The 17566-nt window shown below is 49.1% G+C and overlaps 12 non-coding genes across 12 annotated transcripts; all 12 read left to right on the forward strand.

Annotated features, from left to right (window-relative positions):
* The first annotated feature begins 359 nt into the window (after positions 1–359).
* On the forward strand, positions 360–430 carry TRNAG-GCC (transfer RNA glycine (anticodon GCC)). The gene has a single exon. It is a non-coding gene; the product is annotated as a tRNA-Gly (tRNA).
* Positions 431–1328: 898 nt separating this feature from the next.
* On the forward strand, positions 1329–1401 carry TRNAA-AGC (transfer RNA alanine (anticodon AGC)). The gene has a single exon. It is a non-coding gene; the product is annotated as a tRNA-Ala (tRNA).
* A 1624-nt stretch (positions 1402–3025) lies between these two features.
* Positions 3026–3096, forward strand: TRNAG-GCC (transfer RNA glycine (anticodon GCC)). The gene has a single exon. It is a non-coding gene; the product is annotated as a tRNA-Gly (tRNA).
* An 898-nt stretch (positions 3097–3994) lies between these two features.
* TRNAA-AGC (transfer RNA alanine (anticodon AGC)) lies at positions 3995–4067 on the forward strand. Its single transcript has one exon. It is a non-coding gene; the product is annotated as a tRNA-Ala (tRNA).
* Positions 4068–5692: 1625 nt separating this feature from the next.
* Positions 5693–5763, forward strand: TRNAG-GCC (transfer RNA glycine (anticodon GCC)). Its single transcript has one exon. It is a non-coding gene; the product is annotated as a tRNA-Gly (tRNA).
* Positions 5764–6659: 896 nt separating this feature from the next.
* Positions 6660–6732, forward strand: TRNAA-AGC (transfer RNA alanine (anticodon AGC)). The gene has a single exon. It is a non-coding gene; the product is annotated as a tRNA-Ala (tRNA).
* A 1625-nt stretch (positions 6733–8357) lies between these two features.
* On the forward strand, positions 8358–8428 carry TRNAG-GCC (transfer RNA glycine (anticodon GCC)). The gene has a single exon. It is a non-coding gene; the product is annotated as a tRNA-Gly (tRNA).
* A 3554-nt stretch (positions 8429–11982) lies between these two features.
* On the forward strand, positions 11983–12055 carry TRNAA-AGC (transfer RNA alanine (anticodon AGC)). The gene has a single exon. It is a non-coding gene; the product is annotated as a tRNA-Ala (tRNA).
* A 1626-nt stretch (positions 12056–13681) lies between these two features.
* TRNAG-GCC (transfer RNA glycine (anticodon GCC)) lies at positions 13682–13752 on the forward strand. Its single transcript has one exon. It is a non-coding gene; the product is annotated as a tRNA-Gly (tRNA).
* An 898-nt stretch (positions 13753–14650) lies between these two features.
* Positions 14651–14723, forward strand: TRNAA-AGC (transfer RNA alanine (anticodon AGC)). Its single transcript has one exon. It is a non-coding gene; the product is annotated as a tRNA-Ala (tRNA).
* Positions 14724–16349: 1626 nt separating this feature from the next.
* TRNAG-GCC (transfer RNA glycine (anticodon GCC)) lies at positions 16350–16420 on the forward strand. The gene has a single exon. It is a non-coding gene; the product is annotated as a tRNA-Gly (tRNA).
* Positions 16421–17317: 897 nt separating this feature from the next.
* TRNAA-AGC (transfer RNA alanine (anticodon AGC)) lies at positions 17318–17390 on the forward strand. Its single transcript has one exon. It is a non-coding gene; the product is annotated as a tRNA-Ala (tRNA).
* The last annotated feature ends 176 nt before the right edge of the window (positions 17391–17566 follow it).

The following is a 17566-nucleotide window of genomic DNA, read 5'->3' on the forward strand; positions in this document are numbered from 1 at the left end:
TTAATAGGCACTGCCATTGATTTAGACAAGTCAACCCCAAGTCAAAGGTACTTAGAAAAAGCTCTGGCCCAGTCTTGGCTTTTCTTCTCCAATGGAAAGGCTTTCTAGCCTCAAAGACGCAATGGGATGTCCTACATTTTAACAGTGGTGGTGTGTGCGGCTGAAGAAAGGCATGTCTTTGGGTGGGCTTGACCCACATCTGAAGGTATTCACAGACATGGCTACCATGGCCTCAAGCAGGACTTTTTAGAACCTGCCAGGCGAGGGAAGCCACGCGTGCCCTGCCGAAGAGCATTGGTGGTTCAGTGGTAGAATTCTCGCCTGCCAGGCGAGGGAAGCCACGCGTGACCAGCCGAAGAGCATTGGTGGTTCAGTGGTAGAATTCTCGCCTGCCATGCGGGAGGCCCGGGTTCGATTCCCGGCCAATGCAATCATGGTCGCTTTGTATTTAGCGCCCCACAGGTAGCTCACTTCCCCGCCGCCCCCGATATCCAGTACCTTGGAAGGTGTCAAGGCTCAAGTATATTGTCTAGAACCTGCTAGTCGCTGTGAAAGCTTTTCAAACCACCTCCTTCAAATGACATCATGGATAGCCATGGGGCCATACCCAAGGAAATGGTTGTTAATCGCCCACAGACCTGCTTGGAGGTGTGACTCTGCCACCAAGGGTTCCGTGGATAGCACCAGAAGCCTCACTACTGGCTGGAGAAGGAGCTTCTTCCCAAGGGATTCTGCTGTCCAAAGTCTCAGGAAAGAAAAAAGGGAACTCTGAGGAGGAAGAGCGAAAACCTTTGAAATTGGGAAAATGGAGGCTGTCTTGGTGTCTAGCGGCCAGAGCCTAACCCATCAATGCTGACATGGGGAGGTGCCTGGAGATAGAGCTATCTAACCTGGTAGGCGTTCTGCTGCCATCTGATGGTTGGTTTCCTGATTGCATTCTGGGTGTTTTTAACTGGGTGATCTTAGATGTATATAGAGCATTTAAATGTGAAGCTGCAAGTAGTACAAAATGAGGAAATATATCTACGCTTTGAGTCTGTGGAATGTAGACCTAATGTGTCATGTCAATAAGCAGCGTAGGGGGTAAAAAGGTGATTTTTAATCCTTTGCCCTTCAAGATTGCATCTCTGGCAACAGTGGTAGTGAGAGAGGCAATTGTTGGTGGTAGTGAAGGAGTTGATTGCTGGCAGGTGTCCTATAGTACTGGGATGCTGCATTGTGCTGTGCTGAATGAAACACAGTGACACAAAACAGATGGTGGACTTTATTCCGCGTAGCACATAAGAGAGCAGTGATCAACTAGAGCGCAAAAAGAAGACTTGAGCCATGGGGGATTAGCTCAAGTGGTAGAGCGCTCGCTTAGCATGCGAGAGGTAGTGGGATCAATGCCCGCATCCTCCAAAGGAGAGCCTTCACGTGGGGTGACCTGCTTTTGATTTTTTTTTTTTTCGGCAGGCTCAGCGCTGAGCGCTGTGGGAAAAGCCAACCCTCTCTAGTCAAAAGGCCAAGCAGGAGTCATCCTCGTAACATGTGCCATGGCGTTGACACTCTCGGGCACATGTGGCTTCAGCCAATACCTTGACACACAACGACTAACACAAAGCATAAAGTGCTTGCTTTGCCTGCGAGAAGTTGCGCAAGGCAGTATTGGACCAAAGCAATCTATTACCCAAAGCATGGCCAGGCTTCCGTGGCCAAGAGACAATATTCCATTAGTGCCAAAAGTGCAAGTGCCATGTAGAAGCTGAGAGGTTTCCACTGGTTTTATCACCACAATCAGGTCCCACTTCCTTGACACAGAAGTGTGACAGACCCCACCAGAACAGGGCATTTGGAGGCAACTAGGGGCTAGCCTTCTGCCCACTGATTAGGGCCCACGGAGAGCGCAGATCATTCTCCAATGATGGACAACAACGTGATGAACGCTGAGAGCGAGGCTTGGATTACAACTCTGTATAAAGACAATAAATCTTCCCTTGTGGAGTGGATGGAAAGATGTAATATTAACCCTGTACAGGTCAATGGTCAGAGGAAATATGGTGGCCCTCATGCAGACTGGGTTGGAGAAGATCCTGTTTGGGACAGAAATATTTTTCAACAATCTCCCTCAAGAAATCTACGAATATGTCAATGAATTCCACAGTTCAGACTGTTGGCATATTGTAGGAGTTTTGTCTTAGGAGTGGACAGATGATACAAGCGAGAGCAAACACCTGAAAGACAGCATGTGTAAGGGACTTGGTGCATTGAGGGGTGGGTTTGTTGCCGGGCTGCCTGCGGTGCGCGCCCTGATTAATCAAAGCATTTTGTGGGTGAAAGAAAGCCCTTTGCCTAAGCAAGGAAACAGAGATTGCCAGAGGAAAAAGCCAACTTAGCAGAGGATGGTTTCGATCCATCGACCTCTGGGTTATGGGCCCAGCACGCTTCCGCTGCGCCACTCTGCTCCAGGCTGGAAGCAGCTGCAAAATTAGGAGGATGTAATATGCTACCAGTCCTATGGGACAAAAACTCCAGGAAATTCTTTGGCTGGGAGGCCACCTCGCCTGGCGCTTGACCGCCACTTTCCACATTCTGCTTATAGGAGGCTTTCAGCGGAAAAGATCTGTTCCTCTCTGTTTCAGGCAGCTCCTAGTGACTTTGTAGAGTCTCACATGAGGCCAATGTAGAGCCCCTCTAAAGATCTCCTACGGATGTGAATGGGGAGTGGGTCCATCCGGCAAAGTGGCAAGGTAGATTAATAGGCACTGCCATTGATTTAGACAAGTCAACCCCAAGTCAAAGGTACTTAGAAAAAGCTCTGGCCCAGTCTTGGCTTTTCTTCTCCAATGGAAAGGCTTTCTAGCCTCAAAGACGCAATGGGATGTCCTACATTTTAACAGTGGTGGTGTGTGCGGCTGAAGAAAGGCATGTCTTTGGGTGGGCTTGACCCACATCTGAAGGTATTCACAGACATGGCTACCATGGCCTCAAGCAGGACTTTTTAGAACCTGCCGGGCGAGGGAAGCCACGCGTGCCCTGCCGAAGAGCATTGGTGGTTCAGTGGTAGAATTCTCGCCTGCCACGCGGGAGGCCCGGGTTCGATTCCCGGCCAATGCAATCACGGTCGCTTTGTATTTAGCGCCCCACAGGTAGCTCACTTCCCCGCCGCCCCCCATATCCAGTACCTTGGAAGGTGTCAAGGCTCAAGTATATTGTCTAGAACCTGCTAGTCGCTGTGAAAGCTTTTCAAACCACCTCCTTCAAATGACATCATGGATAGCCATGGGGCCATACCCAAGGAAATGGTTGTTAATCGCCCACAGACCTGCTTGGAGGTGTGACTCTGCCACCAAGGGTTCCGTGGATAGCACCAGAAGCCTCACTACTGGCTGGAGAAGGAGCTTCTTCCCAAGGGATTCTGCTGTCCAAAGTCTCAGGAAAGAAAAAAGGGAACTCTGAGGAGGAAGAGCGAAAACCTTTGAAATTGGGAAAATGGAGGCTGTCTTGGTGTCTAGCGGCCAGAGCCTAACCCATCAATGCTGACATGGGGAGGTGCCTGGAGATAGAGCTATCTAACCTGGTAGGCGTTCTGCTGCCATCTGATGGTTGGTTTCCTGATTGCATTCTGGGTGTTTTTAACTGGGTGATCTTAGATGTATATACAGCATTTAAATGTGAAGCTGCAAGTAGTACAAAATGAGGAAATATATGTACGCTTTGAGTCTGTGGAATGTAGACCTAATGTGTCATGTCAATAAGCAGCGTAGGGGGTAAAAAGGTGATTTTTAATCCTTTGCCCTTCAAGATTGCATCTCTGGCAACAGTGGTAGTGAGAGAGGCAATTGTTGGTGGTAGTGAAGGAGTTGATTGCTGGCAGGTGTTCTATAGTACTGGGATGCTGCATTGTGCTGTGCTGAATGAAACACAGTGACACAAAACAGATGGTGGACTTTATTCCGCGTAGCACATAAGAGAGCAGTGATCAACTAGAGCGCAAAAAGAAGACTTGAGCCATGGGGGATTAGCTCAAGTGGTAGAGCGCTCGCTTAGCATGCGAGAGGTAGCGGGATCAATGCCCGCATCCTCCAAAGGAGAGCCTTCACGTGGGGTGACCTGCTTTTGATTTTTTTTTTTTCCGGCAGGCTCAGCGCTGAGCGCTGTGGGAAAAGCCAACCCTCTCTAGTCAAAAGGCCAAGCAGGAGTCATCCTCGTAACATGTGCCATGGCGTTGACACTCTCGGGCACATGTGGCTTCAGCCAATACCTTGACACACAAGGACTAACACAAATCAGAAATTGCTTGCTTTGCCTGCGAGAAGTTGCGCAAGGCAGTGTTGGACCAAAGCAATCTATTACCCAAAGCATGGCCAGGCTTCCATGGCCAAGAGACAATATTCCATTAGTGCCAAAAGTGCAAGTGCCATGTAGAAGCTGAGAGGTTTCCACTGGTTTTATCACCACAATCAGGTCCCACTTCCTTGACACAGAAGTGTGACAGACCCCACCAGAACAGGGCATTTGGAGGCAACTAGGGGCTAGCCTTCTGCCCACTGATTAGGGCCCACGGAGAGCGCAGATCATTCTCCAATGATGGACAACAACGTGATGAACGCTGAGAGCGAGGCTTGGATTACAACTCTGTATAAAGACAATAAATCTTCCCTTGTGGAGTGGATGGAAAGATGTAATATTAACCCTGTATAGGTCAATGGTCAGAGGAAATATGGTGGCCCTCATGCAGACTGAGTTGGAGAAGATCCTCTGTTTGGGACAGAAATATTTTTCAACAATCTCCCTCAAGAAATCTACGAAAATGTCAATGAATTCCACAGTTCAGACTGTTGGCATATTGTAGGAGTTTTGTCTTAGGAGTGGACAGATGATACAAGCGAGAGCAAACACCTGAAAGACAGCATGTGTAAGGGACTTGGTGCATTGAGGGGTGGGTTTGTTGCCGGGCTGCCTGCGGTGCGCGCCCTGATTAATCAAAGCATTTTGTGGGTGAAAGAAAGCCCTTTGCCTAAGCAAGGAAACAGAGATTGCCAGAGGAAAAAGCCAACTTAGCAGAGGATGGTTTCGATCCATAGACCTCTGGGTTATGGGCCCAGCACGCTTCCGCTGCGCCACTCTGCTCCAGGCTGGAAGCAGCTGCAAAATTAGGAGGATGTAATATGCTACCGGTCCTATGGGACAAAAACTCCAGGAAATTCTTTGGCTGGGAGGCCACCTCGCCTGGCGCTTGACCGCCACTTTCCACATTCTGCTTATAGGAGGCTTTCAGCGGAAAAGATCTGTTCCTCTCTGTTTCAGGCAGCTCCTAGTGACTTTGTAGAGTCTCACATGAGGCCAATGTAGAGCCCCTCTAAAGATCTCCTACGGATGTGAATGGGGAGTGGGTCCATCCGGCAAAGTGGCAAGGTAGATTAATAGGCACTGCCATTGATTTAGACAAGTCAACCCCAAGTCAAAGGTACTTAGAAAAAGCTCTGGCCCAGTCTTGGCTTTTCTTCTCCAATGGAAAGGCTTTCTAGCCTCAAAGACGCAATGGGATGTCCTACATTTTAACAGTGGTGGTGTGTGCGGCTGAAGAAAGGCATGTCTTTGGGTGGGCTTGACCCACATCTGAATGTATTCACAGACATGGCTACCATGGCCTCAAGCAGGACTTTTTAGAACCTGCCAGCGAGGGAAGCCACGCGTGCCCTGCTGAAGAGCATTGGTGGTTCAGTGGTAGAATTCTCGCCTGCCACGCGGGAGGCCCGGGTTCGATTCCCGGCCAATGCAATCACGGTCGCTTTGTATTTAGCGCCCCACAGGTAGCTCACTTCCCCGCCGCCCCCGATATCCAGTACCTTGGAAGGTGTCAAGGCTCAAGTATATTGTCTAGAAGCTGCTAGTCGCTGTGAAAGCTTTTCAAACCACCTCCTTCAAATGACATCATGGATAGCCATGGGGCCATACCCAAGGAAATGGTTGTTAATCGCCCACAGACCTGCTTGGAGGTGTGACTCTGCCACCAAGGGTTCCGTGGATAGCACCAGAAGCCTCACTACTGGCTGGAGAAGGAGCTTCTTCCCAAGGGATTCTGCTGTCCAAAGTCTCAGGAAAGAAAAAAGGGAACTCTGAGGAGGAAGAGCGAAAACCTTTGAAATTGGGAAAATGGAGGCTGTCTTGGTGTCTAGCGGCCAGAGCCTAACCCATCAATGCTGACATGGGGAGGTGCCTGGAGATAGAGCTATCTAACCTGGTAGGCGTTCTGCTGCCATCTGATGGTTGGTTTCCTGATTGCATTCTGGGTGTTTTTAACTGGGTGATCTTAGATGTATATACAGCATTTAAATGTGAAGCTGCAAGTAGTACAAAATGAGGAAATATATCTACGCTTTGAGTCTGTGGAATGTAGACCTAATGTGTCATGTCAATAAGCAGCGTAGGGGGTAAAAAGGTGATTTTTAATCCTTTGCGCTTCAATATTGCATCTCTGGCAACAGTGGTAGTGAGAGAGGCAATTGTTGGTGGTAGTGAAGGAGTTGATTGCTGGCAGGTGTTCTATTGTACTGGGATGCTGCATTGTGCTGTGTTGAATGAAACACAGTGACACAAAACAGATGGTGGACTTTATTCCGCGTAGCACATAAGAGAGCAGTGATCAACTAGAGCGCAAAAAGAAGACAAGCCATGGGGGATTAGCTCAAGTGGTAGAGCGCTCGCTTAGCATGCGAGAGGTAGCGGGATCAATGCCCGCATCCTCCAAAGGAGAGCCTTCACGTGGGGTGACCTGCTTTTGATTTTTTTTTTTTCGGCAGCCTCAGCGCTGAGCGCTGTGGGAAAAGCCAACCCTCTCTAGTCAAAAGGCCAAGCAGGAGTCATCCTCGTAACATGTGCCATGGCGTTGACACTCTCGGGCACATGTGGCTTCAGCCAATACCTTGACACACAAGGACTAACACAAACCAGAAATTGCTTGCTTTGCCTGCGAGAAGTTGCGCAAGGCAGTGTTGGACCAAAGCAATCTATTACCCAAAGCATGGCCAGGCTTCCATGGCCAAGAGACAATATTCCATTAGTGCCAAAAGTGCAAGTGCCATGTAGAAGCTGAGAGGTTTCCACTGGTTTTATCACCACAATCAGGTCCCACTTCCTTGACACAGAAGTGTGACAGACCCCACCAGAACAGGGCATTTGGAGGCAACTAGGGGCTAGCCTTCTGCCCACTGATTAGGGCCCACGGAGAGCGCAGATCATTCTCCAATGATGGACAACAACGTGATGAACGCTGAGAGCGAGGCTTGGATTACAACTCTGTATAAAGACAATAAATCTTCCCTTGTGGAGTGGATGGAAAGATGTAATATTAACCCTGTACAGGTCAATGGTCAGAGGAAATATGGTGGCCCTCATGCAGACTGGGTTGGAGAAGATCCTCTGTTTGGGACAGAAATATTTTTCAACAATCTCCCTCAAGAAATCTACGAATATGTCAATGAATTCCACAGTTCAGACTGTTGGCATATTGTAGGAGTTTTGTCTTAGGAGTGGACAGATGATACAAGCGAGAGCAAACACCTGAAAGACAGCATGTGTAAGGGACTTGGTGCATTGAGGGGTGGGTTTGTTGCCGGGCTGCCTGCGGTGCGCGCCCTGATTAATCAAAGCATTTTGTGGGTGAAAGAAAGCCCTTTGCCTAAGCAAGGAAACAGAGATTGCCAGAGGAAAAAGCCAACTTAGCAGAGGATGGTTTCGATCCATCGACCTCTGGGTTATGGGCCCAGCACGCTTCCGCTGCGCCACTCTGCTCCAGGCTGGAAGCAGCTGCAAAAATAGGAGGATGTAATATGCTACCGGTCCTATGGGACAAAAACTCCAGGAAATTCTTTGGCTGGGAGGCCACCTCGTCTGGCGCTTGACCGCCACTTTCCACATTCTGCTTATAGGAGGCTTTCAGCGGAAAAGATCTGTTCCTCTCTGTTTCAGGCAGCTCCTAGTGACTTTGTAGAGTCTCACATGAGGCCAATGTAGAGCCCCTCTAAAGATCTCCTACGGATGTGAATGGGGAGTGGGTCCATCCGGCAAAGTGGTAAGGTAGATTAATAGGCACTGCCATTGATTTAGACAAGTCAACCCCAAGTCAAAGGTACTTAGAAAAAGCTCTGGCCCAGTCTTGGCTTTTCTTCTCCAATGGAAAGGCTTTCTAGCCTCAAAGACGCAATGGGATGTCCTACATTTTAACAGTGGTGGTGTGTGCGGCTGAAGAAAGGCATGTCTTTGGGTGGGCTTGACCCACATCTGAAGGTATTCACAGACATGGCTACCATGGCCTCAAGCAGGACTTTTTAGAACCTGCCAGGCGAGGGAAGCCACGCGTGCCCTGCCGAAGAGCATTGGTGGTTCAGTGGTAGAATTCTCACCTGCCACGCGGGAGGCCCGGGTTCGATTCCCGGCCAATGCAATCACGGTCGCTTTGTATTTAGCGCCCCACAGGTAGCTCACTTCCCCGCCGCCCCCGATATCCAGTACCTTGGAAGGTGTCAAGGCTCAAGTATATTGTCTAGAACCTGCTAGTCGCTGTGAAAGCTTTTCAAACCACCTCCTTCAAATGACATCATGGATAGCCATGGTGCCATACCCAAGGAAATGGTTGTTAATCGCCCACAGACCTGCTTGGAGGTGTGACTCTGCCACCAAGGGTTCCGTGGATAGCACCAGAAGCCTCACTACTGGCTGGAGAAGGAGCTTCTTCCCAAGGGATTCTGCTGTCCAAAGTCTCAGGAAAGAAAAAAGGGAACTCTGAGGAGGAAGAGCGAAAACCTTTGAAATTGGGAAAATGGAGGCTGTCTTGGTGTCTAGCGGCCAGAGCCTAACCCATCAATGCTGACATGGGGAGGTGCCTGGAGATAGAGCTAACTAACCTGGTAGGCGTTCTGCTGCCATCTGATGGTTGGTTTCCTGATTGCATTCTGGGTGTTTTTAACTGGGTGATCTTAGATGTATATACAGCATTTAAATGTGAAGCTGCAAGTAGTACAAAATGAGGAAATATATCTACGCTTTGAGTCTGTGGAATGTAGACCTAATGTGTCATGTCAATAAGCAGCGTAGGGGGTAAAAAGGTGATTTTTAATCCTTTGCGCTTCAAGATTGCATCTCTGGCAACAGTGGTAGTGAGAGAGGCAATTGTTGGTGGTAGTGAAGGAGTTGATTGCTGGCAGGTGTTCTATAGTACTGGGATGCTGCATTGTGCTGTGCTGAATGAAACACAGTGACACAAAACAGATGGTGGACTTTATTCCGCGTAGCACATAAGAGAGCAGTGATCAACTAGAGCGCAAAAAGAAGACTTGAGCCATGGGGGATTAGCTCAAGTGGTAGAGCGCTCGCTTAGCATGCGAGAGATAGCGGGATCAATGCCCACATCCTCCAAAGGAGAGCCTTCACGTGGGGTGACCTGCTTTTGATTTTTTTTTTTTTCGGCAGGCTCAGCGCTGAGCGCTGTGGGAAATGCCAACCCTCTCTAGTCAAAAGGCCAAGCAGGAGTCATCCTCGTAACATGTGCCATGGCGTTGACACTCTCGGGCACATGTGGCTTCAGCCAATACCTTGACACACAAGGACTAACACAAATCAGAAATTGCTTGCTTTGCCTGCGAGAAGTTGCGCAAGGCAGTGTTGGACCAAAGCAATCTATTACCCAAAGCATGGCCAGGCTTCCATGGCCAAGAGACAATATTCCATTAGTGCCAAAAGTGCAAGTGCCATGTAGAAGCTGAGAGGTTTCCACTGGTTTTATCACAACAATCAGGTCCCACTTCCTTGACACAGAAGTGTGACAGACCCCACCAGAACAGGGCATTTGGAGGCAACTAGGGGCTAGCCTTCTGCCCACTGATTAGGGCCCACGGAGAGCGCAGATCATTCTCCAATGATGGACAACAACGTGATGAACGCTGAGAGCGAGGCTTGGATTACAACTCTGTATAAAGACAATAAATCTTCCCTTGTGGAGTGGATGGAAAGATGTAATATTAACCCTGTACAGGTCAATGGTCAGAGGAAATATGGTGGCCCTCATGAAGACTGGGTTGGAGAAGATCCTCTGTTTGGGACAGAAATATTTTTCAACAATCTCCCTCAAGAAATCTACGAATATGTCAATGAATTCCACAGTTCAGACTGTTGGCATATTGTAGGAGTTTTGTCTTAGGAGTGGACAGATGATACAAGCGAGAGCAAACACCTGAAAGACAGCATGTGTAAGGGACTTGGTGCATTGAGGGGTGGGTTTGTTGCCGGGCTGCCTGCGGTGCGCGCCCTGATTAATCAAAGCATTTTGTGGGTGAAAGAAAGCCCTTTGCCTAAGCAAGGAAACAGAGATTGCCAGAGGAAAAAGCCAACTTAGTAGGGGATGGTTTCGATCCATCGGCCTCTGGGTTATGGGCCCAGCACGCTTCCGCTGCGCCACTCTGCTCCAGGCTTGAAGCAACTGCAAAAATAGGAGGATGTAATATGCTACCGGTCCTATGGGACAAAAACTCCAGGAAATTCTTTGGCTGGGAGGCCACCTCGCCTGGCGCTTGACCGCCACTTTCCACATTCTGCTTATAGGAGGCTTTCAGCGGAAAAGATCTGTTCCTCTCTGTTTCAGGCAGCTCCTAGTGACTTTGTAGAGTCTCACATGAGGCCAATGTAGAGCCCCTCTAAAGATCTCCTACGGATGTGAATGGGGAGTGGGTCCATCCGGCAAAGTGGCAAGGTAGATTAATAGGCACTGCCATTGATTTAGACAAGTCAACCCCAAGTCAAAGGTACTTAGAAAAAGCTCTGGCCCAGTCTTGGCTTTTCTTCTCCAATGGAAAGGCTTTCTAGCCTCAAAGACGCAATGGGATGTCCTACATTTTAACGGTGGTGGTGTGCGCGGCTGAAGAAAGGCATGTCTTTGGGTGGGCTTGACCCACATCTGAATGTATTCACAGACATGGCTACCATGGCCTCAAGCAGGACTCTTTAGAACCTGCCAGGCGAGGGAAGCCACACGTGCCCTGCCGAAGTGCATTGGTGGTTCAGTGGTAGAAATCTCGCCTGCCACGCGGGAGGCCCGGGTTCGATTCCCGGCCAATGCTTTGTATTTAGCGCCCCACAGGTAGCTCACTTCCCCGCCGCCCCCGATATCCAGTACCTTGGAAGGTGTCAAGGCTCAAGTATATTGTCTAGAACCTGCTAGTCGCTGTGAAAGCTTTTCAAACCACCTCCTTCAAATGACATCATGGATAGCCATGGGGCCATACCCAAGGAAATGGTTGTTAATCGCCCACAGACCTGCTTGGAGGTGTGACTCTGCCACCAAGGGTTCCGTGGATAGCACCAGAAGCCTCACTACTGGCTGGAGAAGGAGCTTCTTCCCAAGGGATTCTGCTGTCCAAAGTCTCAGGAAAGAAAAAAGGGAACTCTGAGGAGGAAGAGCGAAAACCTTTGAAATTGGGAAAATGGAGGCTGTCTTGGCGTCTAGCGGCCAGAGCCTAACCCATCAATGCTGACATGGGGAGGTGCCTGGAGATAGAGCTAACTAACCTGGTAGGCGTTCTGCTGCCATCTGATGGTTGGTTTCCTGATTGCATTCTGGGTGTTTTTAACTGGGTGATCTTAGATGTATATACAGCATTTAAATGTGAAGCTGCAAGTAGTACAAAATGAGGAAATATATGTACGCTTTGAGTCTGTGGAATGTAGACCTAATGTGTCATGTCAATAAGCAGAGTAGGGGGTAAAAAGGTGATTTTTAATCCTTTGCGCTTCAAGATTGCATCTCTGGCAACAGTGGTAGTGAGAGAGGCAATTGTTGGTGGTAGTGAAGGAGTTGATTGCTGGCAGGTGTTCTATAGTACTGGGATGCTGCATTGTGCTGTGCTGAATGAAACACAGTGACACAAAACAGATGGTGGACTTTATTCCGCGTAGCACATAAGAGAGCAGTGATCAACTAGAGCGCAAAAAGAAGACTTGAGCCATGGGGGATTAGCTCAAGTGGTAGAGCGCTCGCTTAGCATGCGAGAGGTAGCGGGATCAATGCCCGCATCCTCCAAAGGAGAGCCTTCACGTGGGGTGACCTGCTTTTGATTTTTTTTTTTTTCGGCAGGCTCAGCGCTGAGCGCTGTGGGAAAAGCCAACTCTCTCTAGTCAAAAGGCCAAGCAGGAGTCATCCTCGTAACATGTGCCATGGCGTTGACACTCTCGGGCACATGTGGCTTCAGCCAATACCTTGACACACAAGGACTAACACAAATCAGAAATTGCTTGCTTTGCCTGCGAGAAGTTGCGCAAGGCAGTGTTGGACCAAAACAATCTATTACCCAAAGCATGGCCAGCCTTCCATGGCCAAGAGACAATATTCCATTAGTGCCAAAAGTGCAAGTGCCATGTAGAAGCTGAGAGGTTTCCACTGGTTTTATCACCACAATCAGGTCCCACTTCCTTGACACAGAAGTGTGACAGACCCCACCAGAACAGGGCATTTGGAGGCAACTAGGGGCTAGCCTTCTGCCCACTGATTAGAGCCCACGGAGAGCGCAGATCATTCTCCAATGATGGACAACAACGTGATGAACGCTGAGAGCGAGGCTTGGATTACAACTCTGTATAAAGACAATAAATCTTCCCTTGTGGAGTGGATGGAAAGATGTAATATTAACCCTGTACAGGTCAATGGTCAGAGGAAATATGGTGGCCCTCATGCAGACTGGGTTGGAGAAGATCCTCTGTTTGGGACAGAAATATTTTTCAACAATCTCCCTCAAGAAATCTACGAATATGTCAATGAATTCCACAGTTCAGACTGTTGGCATATTGTAGGAGTTTTGTCTTAGGAGTGGACAGATGATACAAGCGAGAGCAAACACCTGAAAGACAGCATGTGTAAGGGACTTGGTGCATTGAGGGGTGGGTTTGTTGCCGGGCTGCCTGCGGTGCGCGCCCTGATTAATCAAAGCATTTTGTGGGTGAAAGAAAGCCCTTTGCCTAAGCAAGGAAACAGAGATTGCCAGAGGAAAAAGCCAACTTAGCAGAGGATGGTTTCGATCCATCGACCTCTGGGTTATGGGCCCAGCACGCTTCCGCTGCGCCACTCTGCTCCAGGCTGGAAGCAGCTGCAAAATTAGGAGGATGTAATATGCTACCGGTCCTATGGGACAAAAACTCCAGGAAATTCTTTGGCTGGGAGGCCACCTCGCCTGGCGCTTGACCGCCACTTTCCACATTCTGCTTATAGGAGGCTTTCAGCGGAAAAGATCTGTTCCTCTCTGTTTCAGGCAGCTCCTAGTGACTTTGTAGAGTCTCACATGAGGCCAATGTAGAGCCCCTCTAAAGATCTCCTACGGATGTGAATGGGGAGTGGGTCCATCCGGCAAAGTGGCAAGGTAGATTAATAGGCACTGCCATTGATTTAGACAAGTCAACCCCAAGTCAAAGGTACTTAGAAAAAGCTCTGGCCCAGTCTTGGCTTTTCTTCTCCAATGGAAAGGCTTTCTAGCCTCAAAGACGCAATGGGATGTCCTACATTTTAACAGTGGTGGTGTGTGCGGCTGAAGAAAGGCATGTCTTTGGGTGGGCTTGACCCACATCTGAATGTATTCACAGACATGGCTACCATGGCCTCAAGCAGGACTTTTTAGAACCTGCCAGGCGAGGGAAGCCACGCGTGCCCTGCCTAAGAGCATTGGTGGTTCAGTGGTAGAATTCTCGCCTGCCACGCGGGAGGCCCGGGTTCGATTCCCGGCCAATGCAATCACGGTCGCTTTGTATTTAGCGCCCCACAGGTAGCTCACTTCCCCGCCGCCCCCGATATCCAGTACCTTGGAAGGTGTCAAGGCTCAAGTATATTGTCTAGAACCTGCTAGTCGCTGTTAAAGCTTTTCAAACCACCTCCTTCAAATGACATCATGGATAGCCATGGGGCCATACCCAAGGAAATGGTTGTTAATCGCCCACAGACCTGCTTGGAGGTGTGACTTTGCCACCAAGGGTTCCGTGGATAGCACCAGAAGCCTCACTACTGGCTGGAGAAGGAGCTTCTTCCCAAGGGATTCTGCTGTCCAAAGTCTCAGGAAAGAAAAAAGGGAACACTGAGGAGGAAGAGCGAAAACCTTTGAAATTGGGAAAATGGAGGCTGTCTTGGTGTCTAGCGGCCAGAGCCTAACCCATCAATGCTGACATGGGGAGGTGCCTGGAGATAGAGCTATCTAACCTGGTAGGCGTTCTGCTGCCATCTGATGGTTGGTTTCCTGATTGCATTCTGGGTGTTTTTAACTGGGTGATCTTAGATGTATATACAGCATTTAAATGTGAAGCTGCAAGTAGTACAAAATGAGGAAATATATCTACGCTTTGAGTCTGTGGAATGTAGACCTAATGTGTCATGTCAATAAGCAGCGTAGGGGGTAAAAAGGTGATTTTTAATCCTTTGCGCTTCAAGATTGCATCTCTGGCAACAGTGGTAGTGAGAGAGGCAATTGTTGGTGGTAGTGAAGGAGTTGATTGCTGGCAGGTGTTCTATAGTACTGGGATGCTGCATTGTGCTGTGCTGAATGAAACACAGTGACACAAAACAGATGGTGGACTTTATTCCGCGTAGCACATAAGAGAGCAGTGATCAACTAGAGCGCAAAAAGAAGACTTGAGCCATGGGGGATTAGCTCAAGTGGTAGAGCGCTCGCTTAGCATGCGAGAGGTAGCGGGATCAATGCCCGCATCCTCCAAAGGAGAGCCTTCACGTGGGGTGACCTGCTTTTGATTTTTTTTTTTTTCGGCAGGCTCAGCGCTGAGCGCTGTGGGAAAAGCCAACTCTCTCTAGTCAAAAGGCCAAGCAGGAGTCATCCTCGTAACATGTGCCATGGCGTTGACACTCTCGGGCACATGTGGCTTCAGCCAATACCTTGACACACAAGGACTAACACAAATCAGAAATTGCTTGCTTTGCCTGCGAGAAGTTGCGCAAGGCAGTGTTGGACCAAAACAATCTATTACCCAAAGCATGGCCAGCCTTCCATGGCCAAGAGACAATATTCCATTAGTGCCAAAAGTGCAAGTGCCATGTAGAAGCTGAGAGGTTTCCACTGGTTTTATCACCACAATCAGGTCCCACTTCCTTGACACAGAAGTGTGACAGACCCCACCAGAACAGGGCATTTGGAGGCAACTAGGGGCTAGCCTTCTGCCCACTGATTAGAGCCCACGGAGAGCGCAGATCATTCTCCAATGATGGACAACAACGTGATGAACGCTGAGAGCGAGGCTTGGATTACAACTCTGTATAAAGACAATAAATCTTCCCTTGTGGAGTGGATGGAAAGATGTAATATTAACCCTGTACAGGTCAATGGTCAGAGGAAATATGGTGGCCCTCATGCAGACTGGGTTGGAGAAGATCCTCTGTTTGGGACAGAAATATTTTTCAACAATCTCCCTCAAGAAATCTACAAATATGTCAATGAATTCCACAGTTCAGACTGTTGGCATATTGTAGGAGTTTTGTCTTAGGAGTGGACAGATGATACAAGCGAGAGCAAACACCTGAAAGACAGCATGTGTAAGGGACTTGGTGCATTGAGGGGTGGGTTTGTTGCCGGGCTGCCTGCGGTGCGCGCCCTGATTAATCAAAGCATTTTGTGGGTGAAAGAAAGCCCTTTGCCTAAGCAAGGAAACAGAGATTGCCAGAGGAAAAAGCCAACTTAGCAGAGGATGGTTTCGATCCATCGACCTCTGGGTTATGGGCCCAGCACGCTTCCGCTGCGCCACTCTGCTCCAGGCTGGAAGCAGCTGCAAAATTAGGAGGATGTAATATGCTACCGGTCCTATGGGACAAAAACTCCAGGAAATTCTTTGGCTGGGAGGCCACCTCGCCTGGCGCTTGACCGCCACTTTCCACATTCTGCTTATAGGAGGCTTTCAGCGGAAAAGATCTGTTCCTCTCTGTTTCAGGCAGCTCCTAGTGACTTTGTAGAGTCTCACATGAGGCCAATGTAGAGCCCCTCTAAAGATCTCCTACGGATGTGAATGGGGAGTGGGTCCATCCGGCAAAGTGGCAAGGTAGATTAATAGGCACTGCCATTGATTTAGACAAGTCAACCCCAAGTCAAAGGTACTTAGAAAAAGCTCTGGCCCAGTCTTGGCTTTTCTTCTCCAATGGAAAGGCTTTCTAGCCTCAAAGACGCAATGGGATGTCCTACATTTTAACAGTGGTGGTGTGTGCGGCTGAAGAAAGGCATGTCTTTGGGTGGGCTTGACCCACATCTGAATGTATTCACAGACATGGCTACCATGGCCTCAAGCAGGACTTTTTAGAACCTGCCAGGCGAGGGAAGCCACGCGTGCCCTGCCTAAGAGCATTGGTGGTTCAGTGGTAGAATTCTCGCCTGCCACGCGGGAGGCCCGGGTTCGATTCCCGGCCAATGCAATCACGGTCGCTTTGTATTTAGCGCCCCACAGGTAGCTCACTCCCCGCCGCCCCCGATATCCAGTACCTTGGAAGGTGTCAAGGCTCAAGTATATTGTCTAGAACCTGCTAGTCGCTGTTAAAGCTTTTCAAACCACCTCCTTCAAATGACATCATGGATAGCCATGGGGCCATACCCAAGGAAATGGTTGTTAATCGCCCACAGACCTGCTTGGAGGTGTGACTTTGCCACCAAGGGTTCCGTGGATAGCACCAGAAGCCTCACTACTGGCTGGAGAAGGAGCTTCTTCCCAAGGGATTCTGCTGTCCAAAGTCTCAGGAAAGAAAAAAGGGAACACTGAGGAGGAAGAGCGAAAACCTTTGAAATTGGGAAAATGGAGGCTGTCTTGGTGTCTAGCGGCCAGAGCCTAACCCATCAATGCTGACATGGGGAGGTGCCTGGAGATAGAGCTATCTAACCTGGTAGGCGTTCTGCTGCCATCTGATGGTTGGTTTCCTGATTGCATTCTGGGTGTTTTTAACTGGGTGATCTTAGATGTATATACAGCATTTAAATGTGAAGCTGCAAGTAGTACAAAATGAGGAAATATATCTACGCTTTGAGTCTGTGGAATGTAGACCTAATGTGTCATGTCAATAAGCAGCGTAGGGGGTAAAAAGGTGATTTTTAATCCTTTGCGCTTCAAGATTGCATCTCTGGCAACAGTGGTAGTGAGAGAGGCAATTGTTGGTGGTAGTGAAGGAGTTGATTGCTGGCAGGTGTTCTATAGTACTGGGATGCTGCATTGTGCTGTGCTGAATGAAACACAGTGACACAAAACAGATGGTGGACTTTATTCCGCGTAGCACATAAGAGAGCAGTGATCAACTAGAGCGCAAAAAGAAGACTTGAGCCATGGGGGATTAGCTCAAGTGGTAGAGCGCTCGCTTAGCATGCGAGAGGTAGCGGGATCAATGCCCGCATCCTCCAAAGGAGAGAATTCACGTTGGGTGACCTGCTTTTGATTTTTTTTTTTGCGGCAGGCTCAGCGCTGAGCGCAGTGGGAAAAGCCAACCCTCTCTAGTCAAAAGGCCAAGCAGGAGTCATCCTCGTAACATGTGCCATGGCGTTGACACTCTCGGGCACATGTGGCTTCAGCCAATACC

This window comes from Staurois parvus, unplaced genomic scaffold (genome assembly GCF_062004578.1).
Source record: "Staurois parvus isolate SC_StPar_1 unplaced genomic scaffold, SC_StPar_1.0 ptg001181l, whole genome shotgun sequence".
Taxonomy (NCBI): domain Eukaryota; kingdom Metazoa; phylum Chordata; class Amphibia; order Anura; family Ranidae; genus Staurois; species Staurois parvus.